Source organism: Phyllobates terribilis, unplaced genomic scaffold (assembly GCF_046119375.1).
Source record: "Phyllobates terribilis strain yellow unplaced genomic scaffold, ASM4611937v1 Scaffold_3__8_contigs__length_932513732, whole genome shotgun sequence".
Lineage (NCBI taxonomy): Eukaryota > Metazoa > Chordata > Amphibia > Anura > Dendrobatidae > Phyllobates > Phyllobates terribilis.
Window position 1 is genome coordinate 49,842,124 of NW_027362763.1, and position 22,596 is coordinate 49,864,719.

Below are 22,596 nucleotides of genomic sequence, written 5' to 3' on the forward strand. Positions count from 1 at the left end.
AATCGGGTTAATCATGAGTACCTCTGGTCTGTCCTTCTGAGGTATGGCCTGCCGGGGAGGTTTGTTGATTGGCTGAAGACCTTGTACGCTGGGGCAGAGAGCTTCCCGCTTGTGAACGGTTGGATTGGCAGCTCTTTTGAGGTTGGGTGTGGTGTTCGCCAGGGTTGTCCCTTGAGCCCGCTGCTGTACGTGTTTGCGATTGAACCGCTTCTTAGGAGGGTGGAGCATGGACCGTTGGCTGGGATCGGGATAGACCAGGCAGCACCGGAAGCCACTTTGAGAGTGGTGGCGTATGCTGATGACGTCACCGTTTTTGTTTCCTCTGACGGGGAGGCAGAGTGGCTGATGTCAAAGGTAAATTACTACTCGGAGGCATCCGGGTCTAAGATCAATCGGGATAAATGTGAGAGTCTCTGGCTGGGAGGAGGAGATCCTGGTTTTGATCTCCTAGACACCCTTCCAGGACCCAAAGTCTCTGCAAAAGTTCTTGGCATCGAATTTGGCCAGGGGGATTACCCAAACAAAATTGGGACAGCAGGCTGGAGATCGCCACTCAGAAGGTGAACCAATGGAAGGGTTGGTCCTTGACCCTAAGGGAAAGGGTAAACCTGATCAAAACTTACCTGCTCCCTTTGCTGATCTATCTGGGCAGTGTGTGCATCTTGCCGGAGCCTCTCTGGACTCAGGTCTACAGTTTATTCTTCCAAATGTTATGGGGAAATAGACTGAACCTGGTCAAGAGGGAGGTTACTTACTGATCGAGGAGACTAGAAGGGTTGGATATGGTCAACCCTGTGGTATTCCTTGTGAATACCTTCATTAACATCAATATAAAACCTCTGGAAAGAGAGGACTCCTCCGTGGGTATTCTCCTGTAGATGATGGTTTCAGCCTTTCTTCCAGGAATGGGAGACAGGAGGGCAAGTGAAGGATCTACTCACACCGCATGGACATCTCCCGGCTTACGATACCCTGGTTCTGAAAGTAATTCGCCAGTGGGGTCTGGGAATGTGGGAGGTCAGGACTCTGCCAAGGAAGCTCCTTGACAAAAGGGTTCTGTTGACCCATTTTCAGAGGCCTCTGGCGCTCAGGGATTGCCCAAGTTGGGATCTTGGGGTGGGTCTGCAACTTTTGAATTCTATCAGGATCCCCTCAAAGTTTTGGAACTTGGCTTGGCGCTGCTTCTATGGGAAACTGTGTGTGAGGGACAATATTAAGTGTAGGAGCTCTGAGGACAGGAACTGTCCTCAGGAGCATTGTTGTACCATACTGGAAAACATGGACCCCTTCCTGCTTCGTTGTCCCTTTAACACAGAGGAGTACAACAGGGTGGGCGCCTCCATTGGCTGGCCCCGGCTGGCCGGTCTCTCTTATGCGGAATGGGCCTATGGAGCATTCGGAGACCTGGGTGGTCGGGACCGCTGCACCTTATTTCTAGTTAGCGCAGTGGTTAGGTATCACACGTGGAACGCACGGTGCTTAGTATCGACGCAAAGGAAAATCCTCCCAGTGGACGATGTGTTTAGGACCATACTCGGTGACCTGGTGAAGGTGCGCTCTCTGGAGCATGAGAGACTGGGTACACGGAGGGCCGCTCTCCTCTGGAGGGGCTTTTCTTTTAGTGTGCCCTAGTCTGGTCATCTCCTCTCCTGGTGGTGGGCTGCTGCTGACACCATAGATTTTTGTTTTGTTCTGATCAGTAGACAGTGATGTAGGGCTGCAGGCGCCGAACTTGGGCTTTGTCAGTTGTGGTTATTGTATTGTTTGTTTCTGTATATATTGTACATATGGGTTTGGGTGTAGGTGTTAGGTTTGGTGGAGGGAAAAGGGGGGAGGTGGGTTCATCTTGTGGGACACTGATTATTTGGGTGAAAAACTGGCACTGCCTGATCTGGCCTATGGACGTTGGACATGGACTGAGGCATGAGGCGCAGGACCAGCTCTCAGGTCAGTGCCGGGGAGGGACTGGTGGGCTCGAGTGTGGGGTGCTTAGTTTAGTCTTGTATATATTTGTATAGTTAGTATTTATTTCATATTATTTTAAAAAATATACATATAAAAAAATAAATAAATAAAAAAAATTTAAAAAATGTATATATTAGTTTGTATATATTTTTGTCGGCTATTGTTTATTTTACTTATTATATTGTTATTATTTGTTTGGTAACCGGACCAGATGTCATAGTGTAAGTAGTTATTATTGTGTATATATGTATAATATGTGTGTGAGGAGAGGGAGCGGCTGGACCAGCAGAATAGTGAGTGCAGCTCTGGAGTATAATACAGGATGTAACTCAGGATCAGTAATGTAATGTATGTACACAGTGACTGCACCAGCAGAATAGTGAGTGCAGCTCTGGAGTATAATACAGGATGTAACTCAGGATCAGTAATGTAATGCATGTACACAGTGACTGCACCAGCAGAATAGTGAGTGCAGCTCTGGGGTATAATACAGGATGTAACTCAGGATCAGTGCAGGATCAGTAATGTAATGTATGTATGTACACAGTGACTGCACCAGCAGAATAGAGAGTGCAGCTCTGGAGTATAATACAGGATGTAACTCAGGATCAGTAATGTAATGTATGTACACAGTGACTGCACCAGCAGAATAGTGAGTGCAGCTCTGGAGTATAATACAGGATGTAACTCAGGATCAGTGCAGGATCAGTAATGTAATGTATGTATGTACACAGTGACTGCACCAGCAGAATAGAGAGTGCAGCTCTGCAGTATAATACAGGATGTAACTCAGGATCAGTAATGTAATGTATGTACACAGTGACTGCACCAGCAGAATAGTGAGTGCAGCTCTGGAGTATAATACAGGATGTAACTCAGGATCAGTAATGTAATGTATGTACACAGTGACTGCACCAGCAGAATAGTGAGTGCAGCTCTGGAGTATAATACAGGATGTAACTCAGGATCAGTACAGGATCAGTAATGTAATATATGTACACAGTGACTGCACCAGCAGAATACTGAGTGCAGCTCTGGAGTATAATACAGGATGTAACTCAGGATGAGTAATGTAATGTATGTACACAGTGACTGCACCAGCAGAATAGTGAGTGCAGCTCTGGAGTATAATACAGGATGTAACTCAGGATGAGTAATGTAATGTATGTATGTGACACCCCAGGGGTCTGGTTGCCACAGTGATAGAGATATTACGTCTGAGAGCAGGTGGGAGGTCTCTTGGTCAGGAATCCTATGCATGCCACACCTCCTGCCCAGTCCTGGGAGGGGAAGAACTTCCCCTATATAAACCTGGGGCTGAGGCAGGGTTAGAGAGTTCAGAGGGAGAGTTCAGCCAGGAGGGCTGACAGGGAGCTGTGGCTCCGGCTGGGCCCAGCTCCTGGGCCATGCCAGAAGTAGAGACAGAGAAGAGAAGCAGCTATGGGAAGAAACAACAGGAGCTCTGTGGGAGCAGTGTTACAAGGAGTCAGGGGCTGGCAGCTGCAGAGCTCGCCCTGACTGAGAAGCTATCACCGGACCCGGAGTCCGAGGCTGTGGGGACTAACTCCTACCCAGCAGCAGAAACCGACCGGCAGGGGATTTCAGGTCCTCTGGCCAAGAAACCCAAAGGCACGGTCACACGCGTGGGACCAGCACCGCCGTCGTGGAGCGGAAGCTACTAGAAGGCCCCGAGTCACCGGCCATACGGATGAGCACCACACGGTACACTCAGGGACGTGGGCTACTTATACCCGCCTCTAGCAAGGTAGCCAGAAGAGTACAGTTAGTTTGGGAGGCCTACAACTCCGCCTGGCCAGGGGAGATCCCATCTGCTCAAGGACTGACCAGGCCCCAATCGCTAGCCAGTACTCCGGGAGGGTCTATCTTTGTTACCAGTAAAGACCCTGAACTACACCGTACCGTCTCCGAGTGGTTCCTGCTACCCCCATCATCCACGTCGGCTGCCCTGAGGCCATACCCCTCCCGTTGGGGGTGATACTATCACGCTGCACAATCCTACCACCGGCCTCAGCGGTCTGCCCTGCAGCGGCAGCTCCTTCGCTGCATTCAACGGGTGGCGTAGTCGTACAACATCTAACGCTAATACAGCGCCACTTAGTCTGACTCCCTGGGCACGGACCGGATCACCGCCACGAGACTACAACCCTCAAGAGATCCGGCTCCGGGTAAGCTCCCGAGTGCGCAACGCAGCGCGACACAGGCCCAGGGGCGCGTCAACCTTTTGGCGTAGTCGGCAGGATCTCGTGCCCGCAACCACCGGGTACTGCGTGCCTGAAAAAGACTGTTCAAACTTACCTGTGGTGAAGATTCCCGCCATCCGGCGCCATCTCCCGCTTCCTTCCCGCCATCGGTGGAGTTTTCCCGCCATCCGGCGCCATCTTCAGCCTTCTTCCCGCCATACGTGGAGTTTTCCCGCCATTGGACGCCATCTTGAGGACGCCGCGCGGGAAGAAGAGGGGCGTGGACTCCGAAAGCGCGCGAGAACTGAAGCCCCGCCTCACGTCCGGACGTTGCGTAAGGTCCTGGAAGGAGCCCAGCAGACGCCGACGTCACAGGAGCGCGACGGAAGGTCCTCAACCCTGACGATCCACTGCGGAGCCGCGGCCTACGGAAGAGGATCATCGCAAGGTAGGCCACGGTCCACTAGGGGGGAGAAGGATGTCGGATACGGAGGAGAGCTTCACCGCTCCAACCCCCGCCAGCGCCACCGCTGTGGCGGTCATGCCTTTCACCATGCCCTATATCCCGGGGGCGGCCTGGCTACCCCAGTACTCAGGGGAGTCACATACCCTGCATGACTTTAGAGAAAAGCTGGATAGCCTCTTCCAGGTGTACCCCCTCACAGAAGAGCAAAAAGTGAGCATCCTGGTGGCCCAATTAACCGGGGCAGCCCAAGGGGAGGTAAAGTCCTGGCCACCTGGGAGGAGGACTGTCGCAGAGATACTAACCCAGCTAACCGAGGAGGAGCTGCAGTACTACCAATACGAGGAAAGCCAAGAGGACCCGGACGGGTCTGAGGACTACCCTCAGGAGGGAGCACAAAGAGGACATAGCTACTGAAGGGAAGTAGCGTGAATAAAGAGCTGTAAATAGTTACCCGTAAGGGTACAAGGACTGCTGCTAATTAAAATATGGTCCCCGTTGGGATTAGTGAATTGTTCCCCATGTGCCCCTATCTTAAACCAGGCTGAGGACTGTGAGCAGCCATTCTTTATCCCCACAGGCTGAGTACTGTGAACAGCCATTCCTTATCCCCACTGGCCGAGGACTGAGAGCGGCCATATCCTGTAAATAATTATGTGTTTCTAGTAATTTATGGGAGTCTTTGGTGGATTTACCGGGAATCCTGTGTACATAGTTGGAGCGTAACCCAGGACGGACTAAAGACTGTTAAGGACTCGGGGTAGGACAGACCCCTACCTGGTTACGTCTCCCTGTTTTGGTGAAATGGACACCTTGCTTTTCTTCAAAAACTGCACCCGGTTGCGGACACGCCATGACCATCTTTATATGTTTTTCTTATTGTACTATTATTGTTTATACCTTGTTATGTTTTTCCAAAAATATGTTTAGTCCCGGAGTACTAAATTTCACTAGGGGGGAATGTGACACCCCAGGGGTCTGGTTGCCACAGTGATAGAGATATTACGTCTGAGAGCAGGTGGGAGGTCTCTTGGTCAGGAATCCTATGCATGCCACACCTCCTGCTCAGTCCTGGGAGGGGAAGAACTTCCCCTATATAAACCTGGGGCTGAGGCAGGGTTAGAGAGTTCAGAGGGAGAGTTCAGCCAGGAGGGCTGACAGGGAGCTGTGGCTCCGGCTGGGCCCAGCTCCTGGGCCATGCCAGAAGTAGAGACAGAGAAGAGAAGCAGCTATGGGAAGAAACAACAGGAGCTCTGTGGGAGCAGTGTTACAAGGAGTCAGGGGCTGGCAGCTGCAGAGCTCGCCCTGACTGAGAAGCTATCACCGGACCCGGAGTCCGAGGCTGTGGGGACTAACTCCTACCCAGCAGCAGAAACCGACCGGCAGGGGATTTCAGGTCCTCTGGCCAAGAAACCCGAAGGCACGGTCACACGCGTGGGACCAGCACCGCCGTCGTGGAGCGGAAGCTACTAGAAGGCCCCGAGTCACCGGCCATACGGGTGAGCACCACACGGTACACTCAGGGACGTGGGCTACTTATACCCGCCTCTAGCAAGGTAGCCAGAAGAGTACAGTTAGTTTGGGAGGCCTACAACTCCGCCTGGCCAGGGGAGATCCCATCTGCTCAAGGACTGACCAGGCCCCAATCGCTAGCCAGTACTCCGGGAGGGTCTATCTTTGTTACCAGTAAAGACCCTGAACTACACCGTACCGTCTCCGAGTGGTTCCTGCTACCCCCATCATCCACGTCGGCTGCCCTGAGGCCATACCCCTCCCGTTGGGGGTGATACTATCACGCTGCACAATCCTACCACCGGCCTCAGCGGTCTGCCCTGCAGCGGCAGCTCCTTCGCTGCATTCAACGGGTGGCGTAGTCGTACAACATCTACCGCTAATACAGCGCCACTTAGTCTGACTCCCTGGGCACGGACCGGATCACCGCCACGAGACTACAACCCTCAAGAGATCCGGCTCCGGGTAAGCTCCCGAGTGCGCAACGCAGCGCGACACAGGCCCAGGGGCGCGTCATGTACACAGTGACTGCACCAGCAGAATAGTGAGTGCAGCTCTGGAGTATAATACAGGATGTAACTCAGGATGAGTAATGTAATGTATGTACACAGTGACTGCACCTGCAGAATAGTGAGTGCAGCTCTGGAGTATAATACAGGATGTAGCTCAGGATCAGTACAGGATCAGTAATGTAATGTATGTACACAGTGACTGCACCAGCAGAATAGTGAGTGCAGCTCTGGAGTATAATAAAGAATAAAATGGTACCCAAGCATTTCACGATATCTGTTCTGTAACTCCTTTGAGTTATCGCAGAACCAGCCATTCTCACCAAGTACATTTATCAATACCAGAGGGAGAAGATGTACCCGTCTACCTATGGGGGTTAGAAGAAAAAAGAGAGGGGTCGCTCACTGGTCTATTCGGGTGCTCTGAAGAAAAGAGTAATCTCAATTGCAAAAAGAACTTCGGCACTCCATACATGAAAATATAAGAAATATTGTATCTAGACTAATGTCACTTTGAAAAATGAAGGTTTTTTGCGCATAATTTGGCCAATTTATGTGTGCCCATCAACCACGACAAGGTCACCTTCGTATGATGGGAAACTACGCTATGCTACCACTGGATATGCCACTCTTGGGCTGTAAGCCTGTATGGACAATATGTCTCTGCTTGGGCTTTTAACCTACAATGTATGGGCTGGTAGAGCTAGTTAAAACCACCTGTGACTGAATGGGAGGGACACATGGTCAGAAAAAAGGCTGTCAAACTTCTAATAGTGTGAACACGTACCTGCTGCAATGCTCCAGGAGCGGGATCCAAAAAATGATTAATAGAAAAAAGAGAGGGGTCGCTCACTGGTCTATTCGGGTGCTCTGAAGAAAAGAGTAATCTCAATTGCAAAAAGAACTTCGGCACTCCATACATGAAAATATAAGAAATATTGTATCTAGACTAATGTCACTTTGAAAAATGAAGGTTTTTTGCGCCTAATTTGGCCAATTTATGTGTGCCCATCAACCACGACAAGGTCACCTTCTACCTATGGGGGTTGTCATAGCTTTGTCTGGTCTCCACTCCTGCTCTCACAATTGCTATAATGAATGTATGAGACATGGAGATTAGATTTCCCTACTGGAGACAGGGACTAATGTGAATGGTCACAGTTTATCAGCATAAGCTGGACACAATTTTTTTCAATGCAGATTTGACTGCAGTGTCTGAATACATCCTAAAAGTGTTTTACCAGGACAACATAAAGCCAAAAGATCACTCAAAATAAGTTAGAGAGCAGATAAAAGGAAATATAATAATCAATTAGGGTTGAGAAAAAAGATCCCTTCTACCCTAGTCCAGCGTCTAGTTTTGTTTTTCGAGGCAGCTGGACCAGGGCAGTCTACATCTGACATCTTCGGCTTGGTATCTGGGCCACTTGTGGCATTTACTAGCCCCTGCAATGTCATAAAGTTTCTTGAGGCTTAATTATGACTTAGTAAATACCATAGGCACTCAGGATGCCGGACCGAGGATAGCAGACGCAGAAGTAAACATTACCCTCGTCAAGGTGCCATGGAGGACGAGACTAGACGCTGAACCAGAGGAGTATGAATTTCTTTGCTCAACTTTGAAAATTTCCTCTTCAGAGTGGAAGATGACAGACACACTAGTGCCACCTATTGGAGGCAATCCTAAAAGTCAATATTGACCCTTTAATGAGCCTTGTCATATGATTTAAGATTAAAACTAAACCAGAATCTTAATTTGCAAACACATGTTTTGGGGTGAATGCCCCTCATCAGTGCAAAGCAGGAGATCTGATTTGGCTGTATGAGATGCCTCTGACTGTAGGTTAAAGAGGTAACGTCTCTCCTTGTGAAGAGTGACATACCTGATGTGCCAGTGTAAAGAGACTTCTAGGCCATGCAATGCTCAACTTTATCATCTTTAAGTATATAGTACTACAGAGCACAATAAATAGCTATACATTTCTTGGTGCCAACTGTCTTCAAAAGCAAGGAAGGTTATTGGGGCATAGACTTTTCAGAGGGAGGTCCACAGCTTGGTCCACTGTAAGTCAGAGTGGAGTGCCGATCTGGTGAACGTAAGCTATATTATAGGTGGGCCATTCATCTTCTTGGGATCCCCAATCATCTCAAGAAAGGGGGTCGACAAATCTCCATCTGAATGTGCTGGTAATTGAGCAAGAACACCTCCACGTCCTTTGTTGTCTATTTATTTGGCAGAGATTGCCGAATACATCGCTCGTTTTTTTCCTCTCAGTCCAATAGACAATAAAGGTTATTAGGTCATCGATTTATTGGTCGTAGACGACCACTCTAAAGATCTACAGTCCATACACAGCAGCAGGACACCATTACCACGTAAATTACCAACATATAAGGACAATTGATCGGTCAACAGCAGCTTGTTGGCAACTTCCACATTGTAAAAGAAGATTTATTTTTCCTACATGGCTCAACAAACCGAAAGGAACAAAGATGGAAAAAACAAAAATATCACAAAGACGAATGTTTGTTAGTCATCTCCTCTGTAGTATTATTTTTCAGGGAATGTTCTCAGATTGTGGAATGAATGGAGGTGGCGGCTTCATTCGTTTTATACTATTATTTCATTATCTCTTGCTGGGCAGACATTAATAACCTTTTCCTATCTGCAGCTGCGGCGGCGTATGAAAGAGCAGGGATGCTTTTGTTGCAGATCCAGCCGAGCCTCCTTCTCCGGATAATGTGGTCAACTCTAAGATTACGATGAATTCAGAAAGGTTCCTCTTTACTTAACTCTGTGATCACCGAAGAAATGTTAAAATAATCTGCAGCTGGATTAAAGATGTCACGTCTGTAATTCTGTTAGCTGCGCGCTGACCGATGCAGTTCACTGGTCCCAGGATGCTCCTCATTGCTGGACGTTCGTGTAGACCATTATCCATGGTGGACTCACGTAGAGGGAGAGTGAATGTTAATAGCAGGGAGAATGATGTAAATGTCTCAGGACATTAAGCTCCGGACGTCATTACACTTGGCAGAATGAAGCAAAGCGAGGGCAACGCGGGTCACGAAAAGGAAGAGGAAGTCGGTCTACGGTGTCAGGGATTGATTTCTTAATTACGGGACTAACTCAATGTTGGGATGGGTAGGCGCACAGATGATTTAGCTTGATGACATGGATGGAGACAAGTTTAGGTGTATTTGTTGATTTCTGCAGAATGTGATTCTCAAAGATGGAATTGCTGCCATGCAACACGACATGGGAAGATTTTACACTGGCAAAAATCAATTGTTTTTGTGGATGCCATGAGCTACGCAGCAGCTCCTTCCTCTAATGACAAGATCCCTTAAAGGCTTCACGCATGCAACCATATTACAGGTCTTTAAGAGCTGTAAGGAGATATAATATGCATTGAAGTTTATGGAGCTATTATGTAACAATGACATGAAATTGCATTTTGAACGGCTTCCATGTGAATCTGGTGGAAAAATCATATTGACCATCCAGATTTGTGCCTTAATGCTATGTGTAACCATCAAGCTCTGTGCCTTAATACTATGTGTAACCATCAAGCTCTGTGCCTTAATACTATGTGCAACCATCAAGCTCTCTGCCTTAATACTATGTGTAACCATCAAGCTCTGTGCCTTAATACTATGTGCAACCATCAAGCTCTCTGCCTTAATACTATGTGTAACCATCAAGCTCTGTACCTTAATATTATGTGTAACCAACAAGCTCTGTGCCTTAATACTATGTGCAACCATCAAGCTCTGTGCCGTAATACTATGTGTAACCATCAAGCTCTGTGCATTAATACTATGTGCAACCATCAAGCTCTGTGCCTTAATACTATGTGTAACCATCAAGCTCTGTGCATTAATACTATGTGTAACTTTTAAGCTTTGTTCCTTAATACTTTGTATAACTATCAAGCTCTGTGCCTTAATACTAGGTGGCAACCATCAAGCTCTGTGCCTTAATACTATGTGTAACCATCAAGCTCTGTGCCTTAATACTATGTGTAACCACCAACCTCTGTGCCGCAATACTGTGTATAACCACCAACCTCTGTGCCGCAATACTGTGTATAACCACCAACCTCGGTGCCACAATACTGTGTATAACCACCAACCTCTGTGCCGCAATACTGTGTATAACCACCAACCTCTGTGCCGCAATACTGTGTATAACCACCAACCTCTGTGCCGCAATACTGTGTATAACCACTAAGGTTGTACTCTCATTGAGATTATGTTTCATCCTCCATTGGGGGGTACCTTCTTAAAGGTTAATATAGATATCTCAGAATATAGAGGCTAAGTAATTATCTATTCCCCCTTATTCATGTTGTAAACTGGAAATCTTTGACAATTTCCATCGTGATTGAAAAAACCTCACGTTCCTCTCCTCCACCAAATATACACTATGACTAGAGACAAAACGTAAAGCTCCAGGGCACACATCTCCTTAAAATATAGTACAGAATTGTATCCAAACAGAAACCATGAAGAAAGAGATGTGGTGCCTGTTCTGCTCAATGCCAACCAGCAGCAACAAAATGATCATCAAGGAAAGAAGTTGTAAAGATGGTTGTGACGGACAAAAAAACATCTCCACCAATATTAAAACATTAACTATGACACTAGTGAATAAGATGGGTCACATTGTTGTCTCCAATGCTCACCCTATAGGCATAGGGTTAGGAGAGACAACTGAAAGTCACCATTGACATTACCAGAGATACAAGGACCCTCTATCTGATCTTCTCATACTACTTCATATACTCTTGTTCCAGTGGATCTAAAAGAGACCCGATTCTTCTTTTGGAGGTAGCCAGCCGGCTTTGGAAAATTATAGGCCAGACTGTGCTCCCTGAAAAAAATATATGCAAATTAGCTAACCTCCAAGAGGAAGAAAGTTGGCAAGCTAACACCACCCATTGGAAGTAGCTACACTTTAAATTAATTCTGGACCCTTCATCGGAACTTGGCACACCAATGTCTTCTCCAAAATGAAGACACCCTTCTGATTAAAGATGGGTGAATCTATTCGCAGGATTTGAGACTAAAGCTAACTTTTTAGCGCTACCGAATAAAGGTTCCCCTAAGACCTCCATCAAAGGTCTCTCACCCAATCAATCAGTACTAGAGATGAGAAATTCGATTCGCAGGACTCCAGTCCATCGGCCAGGTCAGTAATCTGTTACTGCTGGATGGGAGACCTACAAATCTCCTTACCACCGGGAATTCCTGGCTCTTCTTTTGATCGGACTAAGAGATGGAAATGGCGGGAGATAAGGAGATTCTGAGGCCTCCCGTCCAGCAGTCATGGCCGATGGACTGAAGTCCTGCGAATCGATTCTTCTATCTCTACTATTGATTGTTTGGATGAGAGGCCTTTGATGGAGGTCTTAATGGGTGGCACTAAAAATGTTGCTTTCTTGATGAATTTGCTTAAAGAGGATCTGGCATGGGACAAGCTATACCTTCCATAAATCATGCTCTCGCCAATGACGTGCACTTAAACAAGTCGGCACAACCACTTATCAGCTAAATTAAGTGAGGTAAATCGCAAATTGCTCAAATTCAAATAAAATTTTGACACAAATTTGATTCGCTCATCTCTAGTTAATATTGGGTTGCCCCATAATAGACCTCAGTGGTAAGTGACTGCTCCAAAGTGACCTCCGAATGGGGTTGTCTTCTGCTTGACCTTTTTGGCCCTCAGAGTATCTCCTGGCAACTCTGGTTCCTCATGTCAGAATTAACTTTCCTAATTTATTCCATCCCACTTAATAAGACTCTGTAATAGTCCATTAACTTGACCGCTAAGTCCTCGGGTTTAACCAGCCAGGTAATATTCATTATCACGCGCATTAGTGGTGGAAGTGCTGCTGGTGTGGTCAGTTCTATCTAGTATCAGCCATTTATCAGCTGATACATCACTCATCATCTCAGGCTGATCTATGAGGCCTCTTGTACCTACAGCAACCATTTTAAGCAAGTATGGGGCTAAGATTTTGTCACAGGACATCTCAGGCTGATCTATATGGCCTCTTGTACCTACAGCAACCATTTTGAGCAAGTATGGGGCTCAGGTTTTGTCACAGGGCCACCTAACTTCTATAGTGGAGCACAGACTCTGCTCTCTTCTTCCTTTTTGGTCATTTGCTTTTATTTCCACTTACATACAGTTCTGGTTTCTATTTTCTCATCAAGTCAAGAGAAACCAAAAACATGATTAACGTGGTGTCAAACTTGGAGGGTCCAAAACTGGTCCCATTAATATCCACCACTACAAAGTACATTTATGATATAGTAAAGTGGATCCGACGTGTTGAAAAGTCACCCAGCGCTCTACATCGTAGACTGCGGAGAAACTTGGAAGCTGCCGTGCTTTTTTAATAAATCTCATCCTCCCACGGTCTAAAAAGCCTACAAAGAATATATTGAGCTCCCAAACCCTTTTCTAATAAGTCACAGCCCCTTTTAAGCACCTTCATGATTGCCTTTGTCCCTTTTTTGTCAATTTTTTTTCCCCCGTTTTCTTTTGTGCCTTACTCATCTTTTAACTTATGCCTTTTTTAAGGATTATATTATATGTGTTCGCCTCTATTTCAAATGTTCTACATTATGGGTGGAGTTTTTAGATGTTTCTCATCAATACAACAAATGCGACTTTTTAAAAAGTCACAAACTTTTTCCGCAAATGTATTCCAGTTCCCCCCCCTCCCACTATTCTCTTTTCCTTAGAGTGAATAAATGTAAGCCTGACATTTTTTGGAGCAAGTTGTGTAACATTTTAGAGGACCATGCATTTTTCACCCTAAAAAAATTCAGACAAAAATAAAGAGTATTTCAAATTCATGAACCGAGTGCACCAATATGAGGAATTTGGTGCAAAAGAAAACCATCAACGATTACCACAAGACAAAAATAGAAAAGTGACCTAAAAAAAAAAATGCAAACGATGAATCGGCTCAATGTGCCAGTCATGAAAGACAGTTTTTTTGCTGCAAATTTCGCCATTCTGGTGAAAATAAGTGACCTTAAGAAGCCAACCAAGAGTTGGTGTAAATATGAGGAAGAGTCTAACTCTGCAAAGATGTGACAAATCTATCACACATTGTGCACCATGGCGTAAACTCAGCGCATCTTGTCCCTGCCAGGTACATGTTTATCCAGTTTACTACTATACGGTATTAACACAAGGAGCAAAGTTGTGTGATTATTATGTGGGGCAGTAGTTTTGCCAAAACATATACTAAAGGACACCCTCTTTTGCATCCGTTTGGCCATTGCAGTGAAAGTGGGTGACTATGCCGACGAGGCACCATTAAAGCTAGCCACACATGTGATAGCGGATGACTGACCTGACTACTCCATACAGGAGAATTTATTCACTGTGGAAGCGACTGATCTTCTGAGGAACAAAAGGGTCGGGCATTAAATTTCAAACTGCCAGACCCTTTTGTCCCCCGACATCCTTTTTCATGGAAAAGCCATGTGGTCTCCTTACACATTAAACCAAGACAGATGCCAATAGTCTAATGTGCATGGAGGGTTTTTTGAACACAACTTAATTCCGATGGCGGTTCAAAGAAAATCGACTTATTTCCTGAGGAACAAAAGGGTTGGGCATTCAATTTCAAACTGTCCGAACCTTATCTCCCACGACATCCTTTTTCAGGGAAAAGCCATGTGGTCTCCTTACACCTTAAACCTCCGGCCGATCCAAGACAGTCAACAATAGTGCATGGAGGCCCTTAGGGTTTGTGCACAAAACTTAATTCCGATCACGGTTCAAAGAAAAGCCGTCTTTTTCCAGAAGTAGATTGTCTGGTGGTTTTGACGACATTTTTTACGGCGGCTCCACTACTGACATCTTTTTCCTATATTTTCAGCTATAGAGAGTGGGCAGCTTCCAAATGAAGTCGCCCTAAAGAATGTATATGTTACTTCCTTAACCCACTTCAAGATTCGGAAAAGGTTCAAATAAGTAATGAAAGACAGAACATGTGCACTATAATGTCGTTTTTACATGCGGTGCATTATGTTCATATTTTGCAGGTGTCCACATACCCAAAACTACTATGATACAGTGGGGAAAATAAGTTTTTGATACACTGCCGATTTTGCAAGTTTTCCCACCTACAAAGAATGGAGAGGTCTGTAATTTTTATCGTAGGTCACTTCACCTGTGAGAGACAGAATCTAAAAAAAATCCAGAAAATCACATTGTATGATTTTTACATAATTAATTTGCATTTTATTGCATGAAATAAGTATTCGATACAATAGAAAAACAGAACTTAATATTTGTTCCAGTAACCTTTGTTTGCAATTACAGAGGTCAGACGTTTCCTGTAGTTCTTCACCAGGTTTGCACACACTGCAGCAGGGATTTTGGCCCCCTCCTCCATACAGATCTTCTCCAGATCTTTCAGGTTTTGAGGCTGTCGCTGGGTAACATTTAGTTTCAGCTCCCTCCAAAGATTTTCTATTGGGTTCAGGTCTGGAGACTGGCTAGGCCACTCCAGGACCTTGAAATGATTCTTATGGAGCCACTCCTTAGTTGCCCTGGCTGTGTGTTTCCGGACATTCTCATGTTGGAAGACCCAGCCACAACCCATTTTCAATGCTCTTACTGAGGGAAGGAGGTTGTTGGCCAAAATCTTGCGATACATGACTCCATCCATCCTCCCTTCAATACGGTGCAGTCGTCCTGTCCCCTTTGCAGGAAAGCATCCCCAAAGTATGATGTTTCTCCCACCATGCTTCACGGTTGGGACTGTGTTCTTGGGATTGTATTCATCCTTCTTCCTCCAAACACGGCGAGTGGAGTTGATACCAAAAAGTTCTATTTTAGTCTCATTCTGACCACAAGTCCTTCTCCCGTGCCTCCTCTGGATCATCCAGATGGTCGTTGGCAAAGTTCAAATGGGCCTGGACATGTGCTGGCGTGAGCAGGGGGACCTTGCGTGCCCTGCAGGATTTTAATCCATGACTGCTTAGTCTGTTATTAACGGTAATGTTTGAGACTGTGGTTCCAGCTTTCTTCAGGTCATTGACCAGGTCCTCCTGGGTAGTTCTGGGCTGATTCCTGACCTTTCTCAGAATCATCCTTACCCCACGAGGCGATATTCTGCATGGAGCCCTAGACCGAGGAAGACTGACAGTCATCTTGTGTTTCTTCCATATTCTAATAATTGTGCCAACAGTTGTTGCCTTCTCACCAAGCTGCTTGCCTATTGTCCTGTAGCCCATCCCAGCCTTGTGCATCTCTACAGTTCTGTCCCTAGTTGGACTGCTCTTTGTTCTTGACCATGGTGGAGAGGTTTTATTGTGATTGACTGAATGTGTGGACAGGTGTCATTTATACAGGTAACGAGATCAAACAGATGCAATTAATATAGGTAATGAGTGCAGAGTAGGAGGCTTCCTAAAGGAAAACTAACAGGTCTGTGAGAACCAGAATTCTTGCTGGTTGGTCGGTGATCAGATACTTATTTCATGCAATAAAATTCAAATTAATTATGTAAAAATCATACAATGTGATTTTCTGGATTTTGTTTAGATTCTGTCTCTCACAGGTGAAGTGACCTACGATAAAAATTACAGACCTCTCCATTCTTTGTAGGTGGGAAAACTTGCAAAATCTGCAGAGTATCAAATACTTATTTTTTCCATTGTAGATGGGTGAATGATTGAGTAAATGATGGAACACCTTTACACAATTTATGGTAAATTTTATGCAAACACTGCATAGCACTGTATGGCGCTACTATTTATGTATTGGTATTGCAAGTTATGATATTATTCTGGTCACTCAGTGAGCATTTAGGAGCAATATTACTTGGGTATAAGACAGCACGACTTTATGCACCATCTGACAATTCTATCCAAGCCATGTTCTAGTGCTGTCGGGACCTGGTCACAGTCACTACTAATATGGGCTATAGTCGAACTATGAGACTAGGGGCGCAGCAGCTGTAAAGCCAGATATTCTTATCCCGCAAAGTTCAACATGCAGTCAGGAAAGGGTTACTCTGTCTAATAAGAATCCACTTTTTTCAATTTGCAATTTTCTAAATTTTCCCAACAATTTCTGAATACAATTTCCATCTAAATTGCACAGCTTGGAATGGCGGCATTAATGCATGAAACAGTGCGTGCATAGTCTCCCGCAGATGCATCGTTTGTGGCGGTGGAATCCCTTGTGCGGACATAATGAGGGCGTCTGTACCGTGTGTGAGGGTCAGGAGGCAGAGACCAGACAACCCAGGAGATTACCGGGCGACGCGCGTCAGAACACATCTGTAATGTTTCATGTTGCAGGAGGGAAGTATGAGAAGTCTATCAGAAATATGGCTTTACCGCGTGATACTTTATAATATTTTATTGAATGCAATCTATTTTTCCCTGTTATCTGCCCTTTTTGATTGACTACACGTCTGCTAAAAAAACAAGCTATTGTAATCTGTTATCAGCCATTGAGGCCAAGAAGAGACTGACTATAGGAAAGATGGAAATACTCTATTGTCCTCTGTTATCAGTCATTTAGATTGGGAAGAGACTGACTCTAGGGCAGATTAAGGCAATCTATTGTTCTCTGGTATCAGCCATTCCTGCTGGGGGAAAGACTTACTATAGGACCAATGAAGTCAATCTATTGTCCTCTGGTATCAGCCCTTTATGCTGGGTGTAGCCTGTGATAGCATTGTCCTTTAACATGATGAGAAAGTTCTGCTGCACTATTACAGGCTGCTGCCTTTATAATTTCCCTTTAATCAGTTTAATGAGTTTTCTTAAAGTGGTATTCGCCTTCATAAATTCTTTTTCATATACCCTATATTGTAATATGCCAAACATTATTGTGTTTTATGCTAGGAAACTTCGCTCGGTAACTTCAGTGCTTACCGGGCCCATTGAGTGTAGCTCAGTATTTTCAATAGGATCCGTGTAATACCTCATTTTCCCTGCGGGAGTGCTGCAGAGAAATTGAATACTTGTTGCTACATTCTCCCCTGATTCAGCTGATCACCAGAGATCTCAGTAGCCTAAACCATGTAATCAGTGGGAAACGGACTAACAAAAAGTGATTGTTAAATGCAGACAACTCCCTTTAAGAATTCCTGAAAGATTTATGTAGATTCTCACAACACACCAAGAATGTGACTCAAAATACAGAGGAAACGGGACTAAGTAGACTTCCTTAAGAATGAAAGGTTTCTATGGAATTCTTTAAAGGGGGTCGGTACTTTTATTTTTACACCAGATGCCCCAGGATGCCCCCTCTTTGATTCCATCCCTCTTTGATTCCATCATATCACCACTGCAACCAATCACTGGCCACAGCAGAGGTGTGTTGTTCACCGCTGTAGCCACTCATTGGCTGGAGTCGACGCTCAGTGACCAGTGGGAAACCTAAGGAGTAGAGCGTAGAGGAATCAGCACGTAGGTTTTATTTTTTTTTATTATTCTGATACTAAAAAAGTCTTGGATGACCTCTTTAATGCCTGATGTTGGCTGCAACAAGAGGACCATAAACAATGTTTATGTCTCACCATGAAATTAAAGGGATTGTCCACTATTGGCCAAGGTGCAGCTTAAAATAAAAAAATCTCTATACTTACCTCTTGGACTGGCACTATTCCTCCGATCTCAGTGCTTTTTCATAAACACTATCAAGTGACCCCCTGTAGTCAATCAGCTGCCGTTGATAAGCGGCAGCCATCTTAGTTTTGTCCAAGCGGAAGTACAATGTTTCAGCTCTGATATCAGAGGAGCAGGCAAGTATCGAGTCTTTTTAATTTTATATAGAGGCTATTAGTAAGGGTTTGTCCAGTGGTGGACAACCTCTTTAGGTTTTTGGTCGTCATCATCATCATCAATAGTCAAGTCAATCAGACTCCTTACATCTAAGTCCCCTCTCATTCTTCAGTAGATCCATCTCTGAAGGTCCAAGATGTGAACCATCACCCCAGCATCTCGGGAATACCCAGAACTAAAAATTAAGATGTCTTGGACCTTCAGAGAAGATGACTCAACTGAACTTTTCTAAATTTAGACTTCCACAATGAAGGATAATAAAGATTTCTAAGCCAGAACCATAGAGCAACGCCATAGACGTGGTCATCATCATTCTGAATCCGAACAAATCTACCACGAGAGGTGGTGAGTTCAAATTCAATGGAAGTCTTCAGAGGCTGGACAGCCATCTGTGAGATGGCTTAGTGACTCCTGCATTGAGCAGGGGGTTGGGCACGAGGACCCTGGAGGCCCCTTTCAACTCTAACATTGTAGGATTCTATGATCTTACAGTTATCAAGATCTAGGGATCTAGACATGGTTTCTACTAAATCTGACCCATCGGTAGACCACTTGGGAGGAGCACGTGTGGAACAACCCAAGAACGTGATAATTCCCACAATACAAAACATGTCTCATGGGAAAATGGTACACATTGAGGGATCTACTCATATATGATCCCTCCCATCGATTGGTGCAAGGTGGGGGACTTTTACATCTATAGCCAGTTTAAGTTCGAAAGGAAGAGAAAAGAAAATGGCACAAAAAGGATCAGAGAAATTATGACCATTGAGAAATCTGAAGATGCAGACATAAGACAATGAGGAGATAGACTTTGGTCATATGGAGGTCACCAGTGGTCAAAGACAAGTAATGGCAATAATAATAATCAAATAATATTAATGATTAATAAAAAACAACATAATAAAAGGGCAATATAATAATTATAATAATAAATATTACCATTAATTAATTAATTAATTAATTTTAATATTATTATTAAAATTAAATAATTATGATAAATGATAGATAAAAATCTAATGAACTAATAAAAATAATAATAATATTTTTTTAAAGAAAAAAAATAATTTTATTATTTTTAAAAAGAAAAAAAATTCTAATTATGACTCCTAATTGCAAATGAAATATAAATGATTAATCACTAATAATAATCATGAAGGCAAGACGCCATTAAATACTAATGAATAATATCAATAGTAAAAAAAAATATTATAAAGAATTAAAAATGTAAAAAAATAAAAAAATAAATTATAGAAAAGAGCAATTATGCAATAAATATATAAAAAATAAGAAATGTAAACATATAATCACAAAAAAATCATATTAAATAATTAATAAATAAAAAACAATTACCATAAAGATAACAAATAATGAATATATAAAACAAGAAGGAATCTTATAATCTTGAGAAATAAATGTTAAATAATAATTACGCTAATACTAATTAATGACGATTTACAAGAAGAATAAATCATATAAAATAATTAATAAATATAAAATAATAAGTACACGAATACCACTACTACTCTTAATAATAATAGCAATAAAAATATAAAACCAAAAGGGAATCCTATAAAATAATAAATCAGTATAAAATAATAATTGCACTAATACTACTACCACTAATAAGAGCTATAAAAATATAAAACCAATATAAATACTGTAAAATAATAAATCAATATAAAATAATAATTGCACTAATACTACTACTACTAATAAGAGCTATAAAAATGTAAAACCGATATAAATACTTTAAAATAATAAATCAATATAAAATAATAATTGCACTAATACTACTACTAATAATAACAGCAATAAAAATATCAAATCAAAATGAATACTATAAAATAATAAATAAATATAAAATATTAATTGCACTATTTTATAGCAATAAAAATCTAAAACCAAAATGCACACCATAAAACAATAAATCAATGTAAAATAATAACTGCACTAATTGAAATAAAAATATAAAACAAAAAGGAACCCTATAAAATAATAAATAAATCAATATAAAATAATAATTGCACTAAGAAGAGTAAATGACAATATAAAATGAGAAGGAATCATGATTTAAAAGTAATAACAAATGAACATTAAAAAATGACAATTGATAATCTTCACCATAATAACCCCCCCCCCAAAAATGAACAATCATATTTATGATTAAAATGCAACATATCTGATACGAAACATAAAGCTAAAACAGGTATTCTTAAAAACATGAACAATTGCCTGTGACTGGCGCAGTAGTAGTAGTGCCGCACTTTCCTATACTATATTGGCTGCATGTTCCATAGAACACAAGGAAGTTTCCTGCACTGATCGTAGGGGCTGCCTGTCACTGTATCTGCAGCTCCAGTTGCAGACCCCTCGCCTTGTCTCTGCAGGCAGCAGCTCCTTTTCCTCAGCAGCACAATCTCATCTCCAGTTTGTGCATCCAGGAATTTGCATCACAACATTGTCTCTGGCCGCCACGTGCTCGTCCTTTTCTCTGCAGCCACTTTATCTGCTCCTTTCACCGTGAGTTTTGGAGTGTCAGCGGTGGAACCGAGCATTAATCTGCAAAACCTCTGTAATCTGCCCTCAATGGATGAAATAATGGAGGTGTTATCTGTGTGTGCACAGACGGGATCACTATGGATTCAGCGGAGGCACAGAAAGCGCTTTTTTTTTTCATACCTGCCTATTAAAATCCCCCTTGATGGATTTTATCTTTGTTTGTTCTCCAAATGTAGTGGAGGGGGTTCATTTTTTCTTTTTGGAGCGCAACGCAGAATGATATATTGCTACGGGTTAGATTGCAAGCTCTTTGTCTTACATAGCCGCCCATATAACAATAATGCAGACAAGGTATCAAGGCTGCCACACTGCAATGCAAATGTGTCCCCTATAAGGGTGGAATACGTTGCAATCAAAAAGTGCAACCGTTTAAAAAATTTGCAAAAATATAAAAAAAAAAGTTTCTTAGAGTTATTACATCTCGTCTTTGGAGACTCACACGAGCAAGAAATCTCAGACAGTCATAGTAAGAGAGCACACACACAAATATGTGCATCATGGAAAGATTCACCTGTAATAAGACAAGTCCTATAAGATGTGGGCAGGTGGCTGCAGTCTGTGCTGCGTAGAAGCATGCTCGCGTACAGAGCTGTAAAGTCAGTCTTACCTCTGTGAGTGTTCCCAGTCTCCGGACCTCTATTGATATGTGACTGCTTCTCCGTTCACCGTGGTATATTTATACACATAGGTTCCCCCACCTCTCCGGCACTCACATTGCTAGTGTGCGTATCCACCCCCTCATGCTTCCTGCCTGTCTTGCAGAGGAACACCAACACTATTTCACCTACCTCCTCTAAGTAAGAAACAACGTCACTGCGACTCCTTATAGGACATCTCCAGCATGGTCGGTGATCCCCCCCCTACTACTACGGAGTGGCGCAGTGCCCGACTTTGTGCATGGCACTACATGGATTGCAATCAGAGATGTCATTTTGAGCATTAGACAATTAACTAGTCTCATCTCCCATGAGGGAAATGCCTCCATTCTCCACGCGTTATTACCCCAAGACACTAAAAAGGATGACATGTTGGGAAGGTATTTGGGATTGGAGAAAACGAATGTCACTTCTGTGCAATTAGTAAATGGCTAAAAGTCTAACAAAGCGTTGGTAAGGGGCGGTGTTGACCACACACCTAAAACACTGGGGCTGGGACCGAGCCTATGAGATCTGCAGATGATCCTCAATGTGGTGGAACATGATTTAGCTCTTGTAGAACCTTATGGATGATATGCTTTAAAAACATTGGGATATTGGTCATGTCCAGGTGGTCATGATGTGTTAAAAAACTCATCAGATACTCGAACCTCTAGTGCTGATAATGGTTTGGTATCATCTAAGGAAACCACGTGTTCTTCACCCTTAATCAGATCCCTAGATTGCATCTACCCAGCTAGTCACCGCAGCAGATGCGTTGGATTTTTAGACTCCCATACACATTCAATAAAAATTGTCCAAACCTGCAAATTTCGCAGGTGCAGTCTGACCATCCAATGGACAGATGATGTCATGAGAAAGAAGGATAGGGTTGTTGACTTTTCATATTAATT

General features: G+C 43.6%; 1 protein-coding gene across 1 annotated transcript in view; it reads right to left on the reverse strand.

The window, feature by feature from the left end:
• The window catches only part of PNOC (prepronociceptin), a 176,685-nt gene extending 154,843 nt beyond the window's left edge, over positions 1-21,842 (reverse strand). The window contains exon 1 of the mRNA XM_073672924.1: positions 21,655-21,842. The gene's annotated coding sequence lies outside the window, so the exon portion shown is untranslated. The remainder of the gene's footprint in view (positions 1-21,654) is intronic.
• Positions 21,843-22,596: the final 754 nt, after the last annotated feature.